Raw genomic sequence first — 13,295 nt, forward strand, 5'->3', positions numbered from 1 at the left:
ATTTCTTGTACAAAGGCATATTCTCAAGTGCTTCAAAGAAAGGTAAGTTAATCTCTAACTTCTTGAACATTGCAGCAAACTTCTCAAAATCCTTCTCTTTCGAATCCTTCTTGGCCACTCTAGAGGGGAATGGTAATTTGACCACCGGTTTAGTTTCTTTCTTATTTTTCTCTTCTAGTGGCTTAACCGGTGAGATCACTACTTCAGGCTCTTTCGGATTTTCTCTAACTTCTAGATCCACCTCTATGACTAAGTTGTCATCTATTTCTTCTTCTTCTTCGGGCTCTGGCGCTTTCTGACTTCTTGTTGTAACAGCATTAATTTTTTCTTGGTTTTTTGGATTTGCCACAGTTGAGCTTGGAAGAGTACCTTGTGCTTGTGGAGTGAGATGTTGTGCTATCTGACTCATTTGAATTTCCAGATTCTTGATTGAAGCGGTGGTGTTCCTCAGATTGCTCCTAGTTTCTTCTTGGAATTGAGAGTTTTGAGCTGCCATTTTTTCAATAGCGATCTCCCAATCTTCTTTCTTCGGTACCTGTTGTTGAAATTGTTGTTGACCTTGAGTTTGGAACTGTTGTGGATGGTGCTGGAATGGTTGTTGTTGCGGACGATATTGTTGTCCCTGTGGTTGGTATTGTTGAGTCTGCGGTTGATATGGTTGTTGTCCTTGAACCGGCTTCTGGACGTTTCCTTGCTGGTCTTTCCATGAGAAGTTCAGATGATTTTTCCACCCCGGATTATATGTGTTGGCATAAGGATTGTTTTTCCTCAACATATGAATCTGCTCAACCTGTTCTTGAGTTGCTACACAATGCATAGCAAAGTGCGGTCCACCACATATTTCACAAAGAACCGCTTTAACTGGTTCCACCTGTGCTACTGTCTGAGTTCCAATATTCATTTTTTTTAACCTTCTCTCTACCTCTGCAGCAATCTGATCCTCCATCTTAACAACCTGCTCTGGCAATTTCAAATCAATTTTGCCCTCCGGTTGGTTCATGGTTCGATCATACAACTCAAGATGCTCGTTAGCAGCAATTGCCTCTATGATTCTTTTCATAACTGTGGCTGTAGCAAAATTTGTTGAACCACCAGCAGCGGTATCAATAAGCTGCTTTGTCTTTAGTCGCAACCCATTCACGAAATTCTGCATTTGCTCGGTAGCGTCCATGTTATGAGTAGGACATGCAGTCAAACACCTTTTGAACCTCTTGTATGCATCCCCTAATGATTCCCCCTCTTTTTGTTTGAAATTGACAATATCGTATCTTTTTCGGATAAACACCGACGCAGGAAAGTATTCATTGAGGAATGCCGTTTCCATCTCTTGCCATGTCGTGATACTTGCAGCCGGAAGTGAGTAAAACCACTCCTCTGCGTCATCAGTAAGTGTAAACGGGAACATAACAAGTCTCTTAGCCTCCTCTGAATGACCTTCGATCTTCAACGAAGTTGTCGTAGTGAGAAATCTCTGAAGATGCTTATTTGCATCCTCGTTAATTCTTCCAGAGAACGGCTTGCTCTCTAACTGGCGAATGGTGGACGGATGCAATTGAAAATGTGCCACATTCACAGGTTGATTAACAATAGTCATCCGGTTGGGGTGAGCATTTGCCCCTCCATAGTCCCCTAACAATCTTTCTGCAGGAGGTTGATTTCCAGCCATGTTAACTGGTTCCTGAACTACCTCCCTGTCAAAGTCAGAGTCGCTGTGCTCCGAGTGCACAGACACTTCGTCGTCGCTTTCCTGATGTGGAACACTAAGACTTGCACTTGGTGCTGCCAGTCTTTCAAGTCTTGCCTTGCGGCGTCTCTCGTGCAGAGCTCTTTCTGGTTCTGTGTCAAAGGAAAATTTAGCTGAGGTCTGACCTCGCATAAACAGTTAGACAACAGTTAGAACAGATACAAGACTGCAACGAAATTAAAATTAACAGATAAAAATAAAATTTTGGTCGCAGAGCAACAAAATTTCAATTGACTTAAAGTTTGGCTTATAGTTTGGCAGTCCCCGGCAACGGCGCCAAAAACTTGATCGGAAAATAGCAAGTGTACTACTTTTGATACCGATGTAGTTATTAAAATGGAGTTGAATCCAAGTATCGATCACAAGGACTGCGAGTAAAGTATAAGCCAGTACTAAATTTCAATTGAACAAAAAGCTATTGTTGGGTTTTTGATTTGCTTGATGAAACGACTAATTGTTTAAAATTAACAATGACAAGTAAATGATGATTTGGTTCACAAATGAGAAAGCATGCTAAGGTTGATGTATAAATCCTATGTAACCCCTTGAAAACACCGTTGTTCATGAAAAGATGTGACCACAATTGAGTATCAATTCTATAAAATAGTTTTCCCTAATTCCTTAGTGGAGAACTTCTTAATACTTAAAAGTCAATTTCAATTCCTCAATAATTGATTTTAGTATTAAGGCATTATGCATCGTGTTCTAGAATGGATGATCACTATGGTGAAATCCTTATTCCTAAGCGATTTACCGGTAATGTTTTGATTCAAAACGCATTAGAGTGGTGTGTCAAGCCTAACCCTAATCATAGATCGACAAAATACTTTCCAATACAATGAAGCATGAAAATCTTTGAATCATAAACTCAAATTATAAAAACATCAAATTCATCACAACGGTTTTAACAAGTCATTACATGAAAAGATTTAGGGACATCACCCTAGCATAAGATAGTTTAGCTACTCATAATGTTTAAGAAAATAACAAGAGTAATTGAAGTCATTACAAGAAATTATTGGTTGATATGATCTCCAATCGCGAGTGCTCTTGAAGATCTCTTCCAAAACCCTTGACTCTTCTTTCTCTGTAATTCTCTATGCTCAATGATCCAAGATGCCTCATTCCTTCTTCCTGTTAGGTTTTAGTAGTGTTGGCAGTCATCCCCCGTATCCGAAAGGTCCAAAGTACCCTTAATGAGTTCAAGGCTTTCAAAATATCAAAAGTTAGAAATCTGCCCGCGCCTACCAACACGGACCGTGTGCAGGAACACGGGTGCCCGTGTTGGTCAACTGCTTCAGCACCACAAATTCACTTTCTGCGCAGCTTTTCACACGGACCGTGTGCAGGAACACGGGTGCCCGTGTGAAACCTCTGTTTTTCTATCCAAAACCAACTTTCCAGCCATCTTTTGACACGGCCGTGTGCACACACACGGGTGCCCGTGTTGACCTGAGTTTTGGCTTTTTTGGCTTCTTTTCTCGCTTGTGCGCGCCATAACTTCAACCTCTCCCGTGCATTAACCTGACCACACACAAACTAACAACCAACGCTGTAATACGGTGAACTGACTTTTTATTAATCGGAATGTCGCGGTAAGCAAGAGTCGCCACCGACTTTTATTTTATCCAAACAATATTCGGAAAGGCAAAAAGAAACAGAAAAAACCTTTTAAGAAATCTGAGTTCGGGGGGTAATTTATGCAAAGGGAAGGTGTAAGGCACCCTTTGCATCCATGGTTTTCCATGGGCTCTTAATTGCTTTGCTTGCTCGTTTGTTTAGAAAATGTAGATGAAAGAGATAGGGACTTTAGCTCGTAAATGAGCGTAGCCCTTTTGAAAAATTATGAGAAAGAATATAATGAAAGTTTGAGCATTGCAAGGCAATTAGGGGCAATTACCTTAAACTCAGATGATAGGTCTCTTTTTAGCCTTTCAGAGTGAAAGGGTCTATCCTTGCCATAAGAGGGCAGGAAGCCTTTCGTTTGGAGGTTGAAGGGTCATCGAGGCATCCTTTGCCATAAGACTGTCCCATGCCATAGAGGGGCAGGTAGTCTAAGGCAAGGATCAGAATAAGCCATTTTCGTAGGCAGCCAGAAGATACCTCAGCCTTTTTCCGTAGGCAACATCCGAGGGTCGAGGTCATTTGTGTATCGAAGGCAGCATCATTCAGGGTCGTGACCTTTTTATCGAGGCAACATGGCTGAGGTATCTTCGAATTCGAGGGACGTGGCTTATTCTGCAAAAACACAAAGGCAACAGGCAACAAGGCAACAAGGCAACAAGGCAACAGAGAGGTTACCCAAAGGGTGCGTGTGTGCAACAATCACGTGATTAAATTCAGTTATTTATCTTGTAATTAGTGAGGCTAATTCAATTCAAGGCTTGCACTCCCTAAGATTACTAACCACAACAAATAATATTAACAATAATAACGGGGGAAGGGAAATTGTAACCAGCGGATTCATAATAGGTTTGACACAGGTAATAATTAAAAGAGATTAGAGTTTTAGGGTTACCGACTATTTGAGCTTTGGCGGTTGGCAAACCCTGAAAAAGTGGGAAAAATAGAAACCAAAAGGGGTGAGTGCATGGCTAGTTCATTGATCAGAAAGACAAAGTAAATTAATTGAATTTAAAAGGCAAAATAATTAAATTAAAGGCAAAAAATAAAAGATAAAATAACATTTAAATAAGAAAAGGATTAGAACTTAGCTTTTCGATTGGTATGGCGCGTAGTCGGAGGATTTTGATTAACCCTGAAAATTGGGCACAAAGAAGAAAAATGTTAGTGCATTAAAGATCTCAACAATTATAACGTGACAGGTCAAAAATTAAAATATTAATAATTGAGGCACAAAAGGGTAAGGCAAAAACAAACCCTAAAAGGGGACAGAAGTCCATTATGGTTTAATAGAAAAAATATGTAAATAAAAAACCTAGACTAAAGTTAATGTACAACACCTACCAATAACAGTGATTAGTGATCATGATAAAAAATAGTTGATAAAAATAAAATAGGGATTTAAAATATTAAAATAATTACTTTATAAAAAATAATTATAAACCTAACCCTAATTAATTAAAATTATTAATTAAAATTAAATTAATTAAAATTATTTTTGTATATAAAAAAAAGGAGGTTGAAAATCAAAAGAAATAGTTAAAAAATATATAAAATAGTTAAGTAAAAGGAAGAAAAAATATTTATGTAATAAATGAAATAAATAAAAAGAGAATTAAGGGAACTTAGCTCTGATTCCGCCTCCTGAGGGTGTATGGTATGCCTTCAATCTTGTGGGGGTCAGATATGGCCTTGTGGCAAATACAAAATAGAGGAAGAATTGGGCGCGAAAATAAAACTCTTGATTTGGCCAAAGGAGGTACATGCAAAAATAATAATAAGAATAAGAATATTAGTAATAGTAATAATAATAATAATAATAGAAAAGAATTGGGGTTTAGAAAATTAAATTATGGACAAAATTATTAATAACCGTGATTTGGCCAAATACCAAAAGGTTTTTGGCCAAATACAAATAACCTTTATTTGGCCAAAAGCCAAAAGACTTTTGCCCAAAAACAACTTTGGATACCCTTGAGGTCAAGGGATAAAGCTCCTTCCACTTGGTCAATCCATATGAAACATGTTCATAAACTGTACTGTTATGATTAAGAAAACAAATGAAAAAATAAAAAAGTCGTCAAAATGAAATCAAAAAAATATAAAAACCTGATTATAAATCAACTAAAATAAGAATACGAAGCTACAAATTTTTTGGGATTTTTCTGAAAATGTGAAAATAGAAATTAAATCGAATAAAATAGAAAAACGAGGAATTTGCGATTTTGAGCATCGAAATCCTTTAGAATTCTATTCTAAAGGAGTGTTGTTCCTCGATTTTTTTCTGAACTTCTGGAAAAAATTCGGAGCAAATCGAAACAGTAGTTTCAGAATTCGACTGATAGGCTGGAAAATTATTACTGTGCTGCAACCGAAATTGAATCCCTGAAGAAGGAGAAAATATTTTTTTTGTTTGTGAGAAGAGAGAGAGAGTGTGAGAATAAGGGTTAGCATTGTTAGTCCCTAATGTACAAAAAAATATTAGTATTTATAAGAAAAATATTAGGTTAAAAAACAATGGGCTTGGACTCTAAAAAGGATTTAATTAGTAATAAAAATAAAATTCTAATAACTATTAATTATAATACTAAATAATAATAATAATAATAGCTAACTAACTATAATATAATTAGAAATAAAAATATAAAACTAATAATAACTGAATTAAAGTTATAATAAATAATAATAAAAACATCTATCTGATATAATATTTCTAAATCTTTAATATAATACTAATAACAAAACTAATGCTTAAAATAAAAAAATAACTTCTAAAAACTATATATATTTTTTGTAATTTTTGAAAATATTTTACTGAAAGGACTATAAAAATTAAGATTTAAAGAAGAAAGATGTTTTAAACTTCCAGATAAAAAAGAAGAAAATTATAACTAATGAAGTTAAAAAAATAATAAAAAATGGAAAAAAAGTTAGAAAATAAAATAAAGGTTAGAAGTGAGATTTGAATTCAGGACCTCTCGGTCGTGCGTATTTTGCCCTCAAATTCTTACCGATTACGGTACGTCAATTATTTGAAATAAAATGACATAGACAATTATTAGAGGGCAAATTTTGGGGTATGACAGCTGCCCCTGTTCAATTATCTTAAACCTGAAGATGTAGAGTGGTCTGCATGCCAGTCGGTATCTGAAGGTAGAAGATGATTGAACATAAGAATACCAAGAAATTTGCCCTATTTGAAGTAGGGACTTTTGTCGGAGATGGGCTTGTGGATGCCATCTGGTAGTTGAAGTCTGAGAATATGTTGTTTGCGCGTTGATCGTGTCATTTACCGTTCGTAGTAAATGAATTAGATTCTTGGGAATTGATCGTGTCAGTACCGTTCGTGATACTTGAATTAGATCTTTTGTCGTGTCAGTACCGTTCGTAGTAGCTGAATTAGACTGGGAAAGTCAGTGATCGTGTCTACACCGTTCGTGATGATAGAATTAGATCTCTGAGAGTTGATCGTGTCAGTACCGTTCGTAGTAACCGAATTAGATCTTAGAAGCAGTTGATCGTGTCCACACCGTTTGTGATGATGGAATTAGATCTTGGGGAGATAATCGCGTCTACATCGTTCGTGATGGTAGAATTAGATTCTCTTGTCGTGTCAGCACCGTTCGTAGTAACTGAATTAGACTTAGTTGGTCATTGATCGTGTCTACACCGTTCGTGATGATAGAATTAGATCTCTGAGCGTTGACCGTGTCAGTACCGTTCGTAGTAACTGAATTAGATCTTTGAAAGTGATCGTGTTATTACCGTTCGTGGTAAATGAATTAGATCTCTGAGAGTTGACCGTGTCAGTACCGTTCGTAGTAGCTGAATTAGATCTTGGAAAGTTGGAGATTTCGTTCATTTGTCGGTACCTGTATCCTGCAATGCAATGTCATGATGTATGTATTATAATGAGTCTCTCAAAATAAATGAGAAACTTTGTATGCTATGTATGAATTTTTATGAGGTAATGTATGCAAGGTGCGAATGTGAATATGATTTGTGAATATGCTTTATGATGTAGTCTTGACTGGGAAAATAAGTCTCTGTTTCATTGTAGTTTTGATATCTGGTTTCATCTTGAAGATGCTCAACTGGGGATTCATAATTTCTGCTTGGGGATGATCCGTAACTTGATGTTGGGGAGCCATGCCTTTGTCGGGATAAGAGTATTTGAAGATATCTTCTTAGTGATTACTCTGTGGGGATATGATCTTGCGAAATCAGTTTTGTGGGAAGACGCGGATATCTTGAATGTTGCCCCCAGTATTATAGTACTTACCATTCCTGGATTTGATTAGGACACGTCACTGAGTATTGGTCAAGATGTCGAACTGGACTTGCATAGATTTGCCCCAATTAGTAGGAACTTTAGAAAGATTCGCCTCGCGAGGACTTTGTGAGATGTACACTATGGGCGATATGCCCCTAGTAATCATAGGCTCAAGACAATGCCCCATGTTGGTTGGAAATAGATTCAGATTTACTTGGATGCATGCCCCTGATTACTTTTGGCATCCTTGAGAGATTCTCGGAATCTTGACTGGATTGCCCCAGATTGATAGGGAAATAGTTTGAAACCCATTTGAGATGCCTGCCTTTGATTTTTTTTTTGAGAGATTCTTTGAATCTTGACTGGATTGCCCCAGATTGATTGAGCAAAACGTGTCATGCCCCTTGGATTCTTGGAGTAATATTGTCTGTCGGGATAACTTTCAGTCATTAGTTGTACCCTGTGCAAGTTCTTTATGATGCTAACATTTGAAATTATGTAGCAGAATATGTTTAATAATGAATTCATGAGATGCAATGCATACGTCTGTCTTGAGTTTTTGAAAAAACATTAAAGCAAGAGATGTAAAAGTGTGTTATTTGTAAAACATGATATTTGTAACAACGTGATGTTTGTAAAAATGAAATATCGACTCAGCATTTGTGATAAACCTTAAGGAGTCAGGATACCTTTGTTGTGACAGTATGCTTTCGAACTAACCATGCTTCAGTTAGGACTTTCAAGGGTTGTAACGTGGCTTGGTTCACGGTTTAAGAAACAAAGGATAAAGGCTCAAAATTTTATTATACCCACCCCTCTTCGTGATGTTCTTCAATCCTAAGCTCAGTTAATTCAACTTATGCATTCGGGTTCCAAGAGACTTTTGCACCTTTTGATAATGATGATGGTTCACAAGCAAAGAGCACTTTTTGAGACAGCAGTCACTTCTTCCTTTTGGTAGTTACAACATTGTGTTGTTCAGGAATTTATTGACTTCTCTTTTTTTCATCTTTTTGATATCCCTAACTTTTGCCTGAACTGTCTATCTTGAGCTTACAGTCAGCGGGATGCCTTGATTTTTGCCTAAGTCACCTTTTTGATTTTTGACTTAGCAGGCTTTTCTTTGTATATGTTTTTTCCATCATTTTTTTTTGAAAGATATTGACTGCCTTGCTTAATGTTTGATGAACCATTATTGGTTTTGATTAACATCTCCAACACTTCTTTGATGTGTGCGGATGAACGCTTGTGATTAAAATCTTTGTTGAAAGGTGTATTGAATGATTCTCTTGAAATAGAATGCACCGCCAAATTAACTGAGGACTACCCTGCCCCAGGTTATGATCAAGGGTTTTAATTTAGTACAAGAAAGAAACTTCTACTTCTTAGGCTCAAAAGGGTTAACGAGGGATTAACATCCTTATATCTCCACTGTTTAGGAATTGAAACAATGCCTGTACATCGTCAGCATAGTCCGCTCAAAAGCATACTGTATGAGGTTGCGGTATCGTTTTCGTCATCCTCCCTCAAAAGGTTTACAGCTTAGCGGGAGTTGAATATCACAAAACATATGCAAAGTAAAGATGCAGTTTAGAATGAGTGATAGCGAAATAATTTGTTCAAGAAAAACATATGCAATGCACTGATGATGATTATTAAAACAGATAATGTCTATCATGATTTGAATGTTTAAACAAACAGGAAAGAAACATGCAAACGCAAGTAGATCTAATGATCCAGAAGTTCGTCCGTCTAGACCTCAACTAGTCTTGTCATGACTAGGCATAGGAGCGGTGATCACCACAGGAGTTTCAGGAGAGTTGGATTTGATTTCTCCGTCATTGATCAGCTCTTGGATCTTATTCTTCAACGTCCAGTAGTTGTCAGTGTCATGTCCAGGAATGTTGGAATGGTACACGCACCTTGCATTGAGTTTAAAGCCAGAGGTGTTAGAATTCTTAAGAGCATCTCTCAGAGTAATCAATCTGATCTTCAACAGATGTTGTAATGCTTGGGCCAACGTCTCATTAATCTTGGTGAATTGACGCTTGGGTACGTCTGGCTTTCTTCATTGTTGTGGAACTGGTGTAGAGATTCATAGTATCCGGGGTTCGAGCTTCCGGAATGTATCGGCGTAGGACATCAGAACGAGTTATTCATTAAACCATATCTGAAAAGGAAGGCCAGAACGGGTCGTACTTTAGACCATATCTGGAAGTAGAACATCAGAACGAGTTATTCATTAAACCATATCTGAAAAGGAAGGCCAGAACGGGTCGTACTTTAGACCATATCTGGAAGTAGAACATCAGAACGAGTTATTCATTAAACCATATCTGAAAAGGAAGGCCAGAACGAGTCGTACATTAGACCATATCTGGAAGTAGAACATCAGAACGAGTTATTCATTAAACCATATCTGAAAAGGAAGGCCAGAACGAGTCGTACATTAGACCATATCTGTTGGAATGTCAGAACGAGTCATATATTAGACCATATCTGAAGAGGAATATCAGAACGAGCCATCTATTAGACCATATCTGAAAAGGAAGGCCAGAACGAGTCGTACATTAGACCATATCTGACTGAAGATACCGGAACGGGTCATACATTAGACCATATCTGATAGAGAATGCTTATTTGACGAAGTTTTGGAATGTAAAAGGGCTTGTCAGAATGAATCTCCAGCTCGATTATATCTGAGAGGAATGATTGTCGAGGCGGAACCTGAAAAAAGTTAGAAATATGCGATGTCGTGGATGCAAATGAAATGTTTTCAAGGATCTATAGGAAATTTAGTTAGCAACATTTAGAAGATGATTTGGTTGCGTCTTTGTCTGAAGAATTATGAGCTTCGTCTTTGAACGTCCTTCTTTGAGAATCAAGCTCACCATATCGAGTGGGTCATCGCCTCCGATTCGGGATACTTCTGAATTTGAAGATACATGGTCAGAGGAAAATAAATCCTCTTGCCCCTTGTTAGGTGCTAAACCTTTGAATCGGAAGGTATGTGGCTAGAGGAAAATAAATCCTCTTGCCCTTTGATAGGAATTTAGTCCTTGATAAGAGTACCTGAAATTATGCGCCCTAAATCCCTAAGATCCTTGGAAGGGTTAGTTAAATCATGTTATGCTTATGATGCCATGATGTCATGATGTTATGCGAATGAAGTTCATTTGGCATAGTATGAGATAGTAAGGACAAACGAGTCCTTTTAGCAAAACCTGCAAGGGAGCGAAGGTTAGTAGCAAACACAAGCAAGTCACGCAAGTCACACAATTTTTGGCTTAAGGCTTGCATGGGGTCTGATCAGGTGTCCTTCCCAAGGGTAATTCTATGGATAAGGAGATTTCAGCAGGGGGTTCTACCAAGTGACTCAGAATTGTCAGCCCTCCTAAAGCACCCTCGAACATGATACATACATACCATGCAATGATACTTTGAGGAAGAACCTATCTGAGTTGTAGTATCGGGTAGCGACTATGCTCTCAACATACATCAAGAGTAGTCCCCCCACTACAATCCTAAAAGTCAGGATGGGTTAAAGGTAACTAAAGGTTCTTAAGCTCCGACTCACCCACAGGTATCCACACGAACCTCCCTCATACAAGAGAAGCATGTAAACACCTATAGAGGCCTAACTCAAGTGTGAACTCTCATATTGACCAATCCTCCACATACATGAAGGAGGTCGCCATGACTATGCCACTTCCTATCTTAGATGTACTTGAATCCGGGAATAGGATTCGTCCTTCAGTTAATTCCCAAAACGCCCCTGAAAAATAAAACAAACAAAGCAAACAATAGAAAACATTTAGAGTGAATCCTAAACTTTTAAGGTAACCCCTCTTTTATTCGAAAAGTCCCCAGCAGAGTCGCCAGTTCTGTAATACGGTGAACTGACTTTTTATTAATCGGAATGTCGCGGTAAGCAAGAGTCGCCACCGACTTTTATTTTATCCAAACAATATTCGGAAAGGCAAAAAGAAACAGAAAAAACCTTTTAAGAAATCTGAGTTCGGGGGGTAATTTATGCAAAGGGAAGGTGTAAGGCACCCTTTGCATCCATGGTTTTCCATGGGCTCTTAATTGCTTTGCTTGCTCGTTTGTTTAGAAAATGTAGATGAAAGAGATAGGGACTTTAGCTCGTAAATGAGCGTAGCCCTTTTGAAAAATTATGAGAAAGAATATAATGAAAGTTTGAGCATTGCAAGGCAATTAGGGGCAATTACCTTAAACTCAGATGATAGGTCTCTTTTTAGCCTTTCAGAGTGAAAGGGTCTATCCTTGCCATAAGAGGGCAGGAAGCCTTTCGTTTGGAGGTTGAAGGGTCATCGAGGCATCCTTTGCCATAAGACTGTCCCATGCCATAGAGGGGCAGGTAGTCTAAGGCAAGGATCAGAATAAGCCATTTTCGTAGGCAGCCAGAAGATACCTCAGCCTTTTTCCGTAGGCAACATCCGAGGGTCGAGGTCATTTGTGTATCGAAGGCAGCATCATTCAGGGTCGTGACCTTTTTATCGAGGCAACATGGCTGAGGTATCTTCGAATTCGAGGGACGTGGCTTATTCTGCAAAAACACAAAGGCAACAGGCAACAAGGCAACAAGGCAACAAGGCAACAAGGCAACAGAGAGGTTACCCAAAGGGTGCGTGTGTGCAACAATCACGTGATTAAATTCAGTTATTTATCTTGTAATTAGTGAGGCTAATTCAATTCAAGGCTTGCACTCCCTAAGATTACTAACCACAACAAATAATATTAACAATAATAACGGGGGAAGGGAAATTGTAACCAGCGGATTCATAATAGGTTTGACACAGGTAATAATTAAAAGAGATTAGAGTTTTAGGGTTACCGACTATTTGAGCTTTGGCGGTTGGCAAACCCTGAAAAAGTGGGAAAAATAGAAACCAAAAGGGGTGAGTGCATGGCTAGTTCATTGATCAGAAAGACAAAGTAAATTAATTGAATTTAAAAGGCAAAATAATTAAATTAAAGGCAAAAAATAAAAGATAAAATAACATTTAAATAAGAAAAGGATTAGAACTTAGCTTTTCGATTGGTATGGCGCGTAGTCGGAGGATTTTGATTAACCCTGAAAATTGGGCACAAAGAAGAAAAATGTTAGTGCATTAAAGATCTCAACAATTATAACGTGACAGGTCAAAAATTAAAATATTAATAATTGAGGCACAAAAGGGTAAGGCAAAAACAAACCCTAAAAGGGGACGGAAGTCCATTATGGTTTAATAGAAAAAATATGTAAATAAAAAACCTAGACTAAAGTTAATGTACAACACCTACCAATAACAGTGATTAGTGATCATGATAAAAAATAGTTGATAAAAATAAAATAGGGATTTAAAATATTAAAATAATTACTTTATAAAAAATAATTATAAACCTAACCCTAATTAATTAAAATTATTAATTAAAATTAAATTAATTAAAATTATTTTTGTATATAAAAAAAAGGAGGTTGAAAATCAAAAGAAATAGTTAAAAAATATATAAAATAGTTAAGTAAAAGGAAGAAAAAATATTTATGTAATAAATGAAATAAATAAAAAGAGAATTAAGGGAACTTAGCTCTGATTCCGCCTCCTGAGGGTGTATGGTATGCCTTCAATCTTGTGGGGGTCAGATATGGCC

This window comes from Vicia villosa, linkage group LG1, assembly GCF_029867415.1.
Source record: "Vicia villosa cultivar HV-30 ecotype Madison, WI linkage group LG1, Vvil1.0, whole genome shotgun sequence".
In the NCBI taxonomy this organism is placed as follows: Eukaryota; Viridiplantae; Streptophyta; class Magnoliopsida; order Fabales; family Fabaceae; genus Vicia; species Vicia villosa.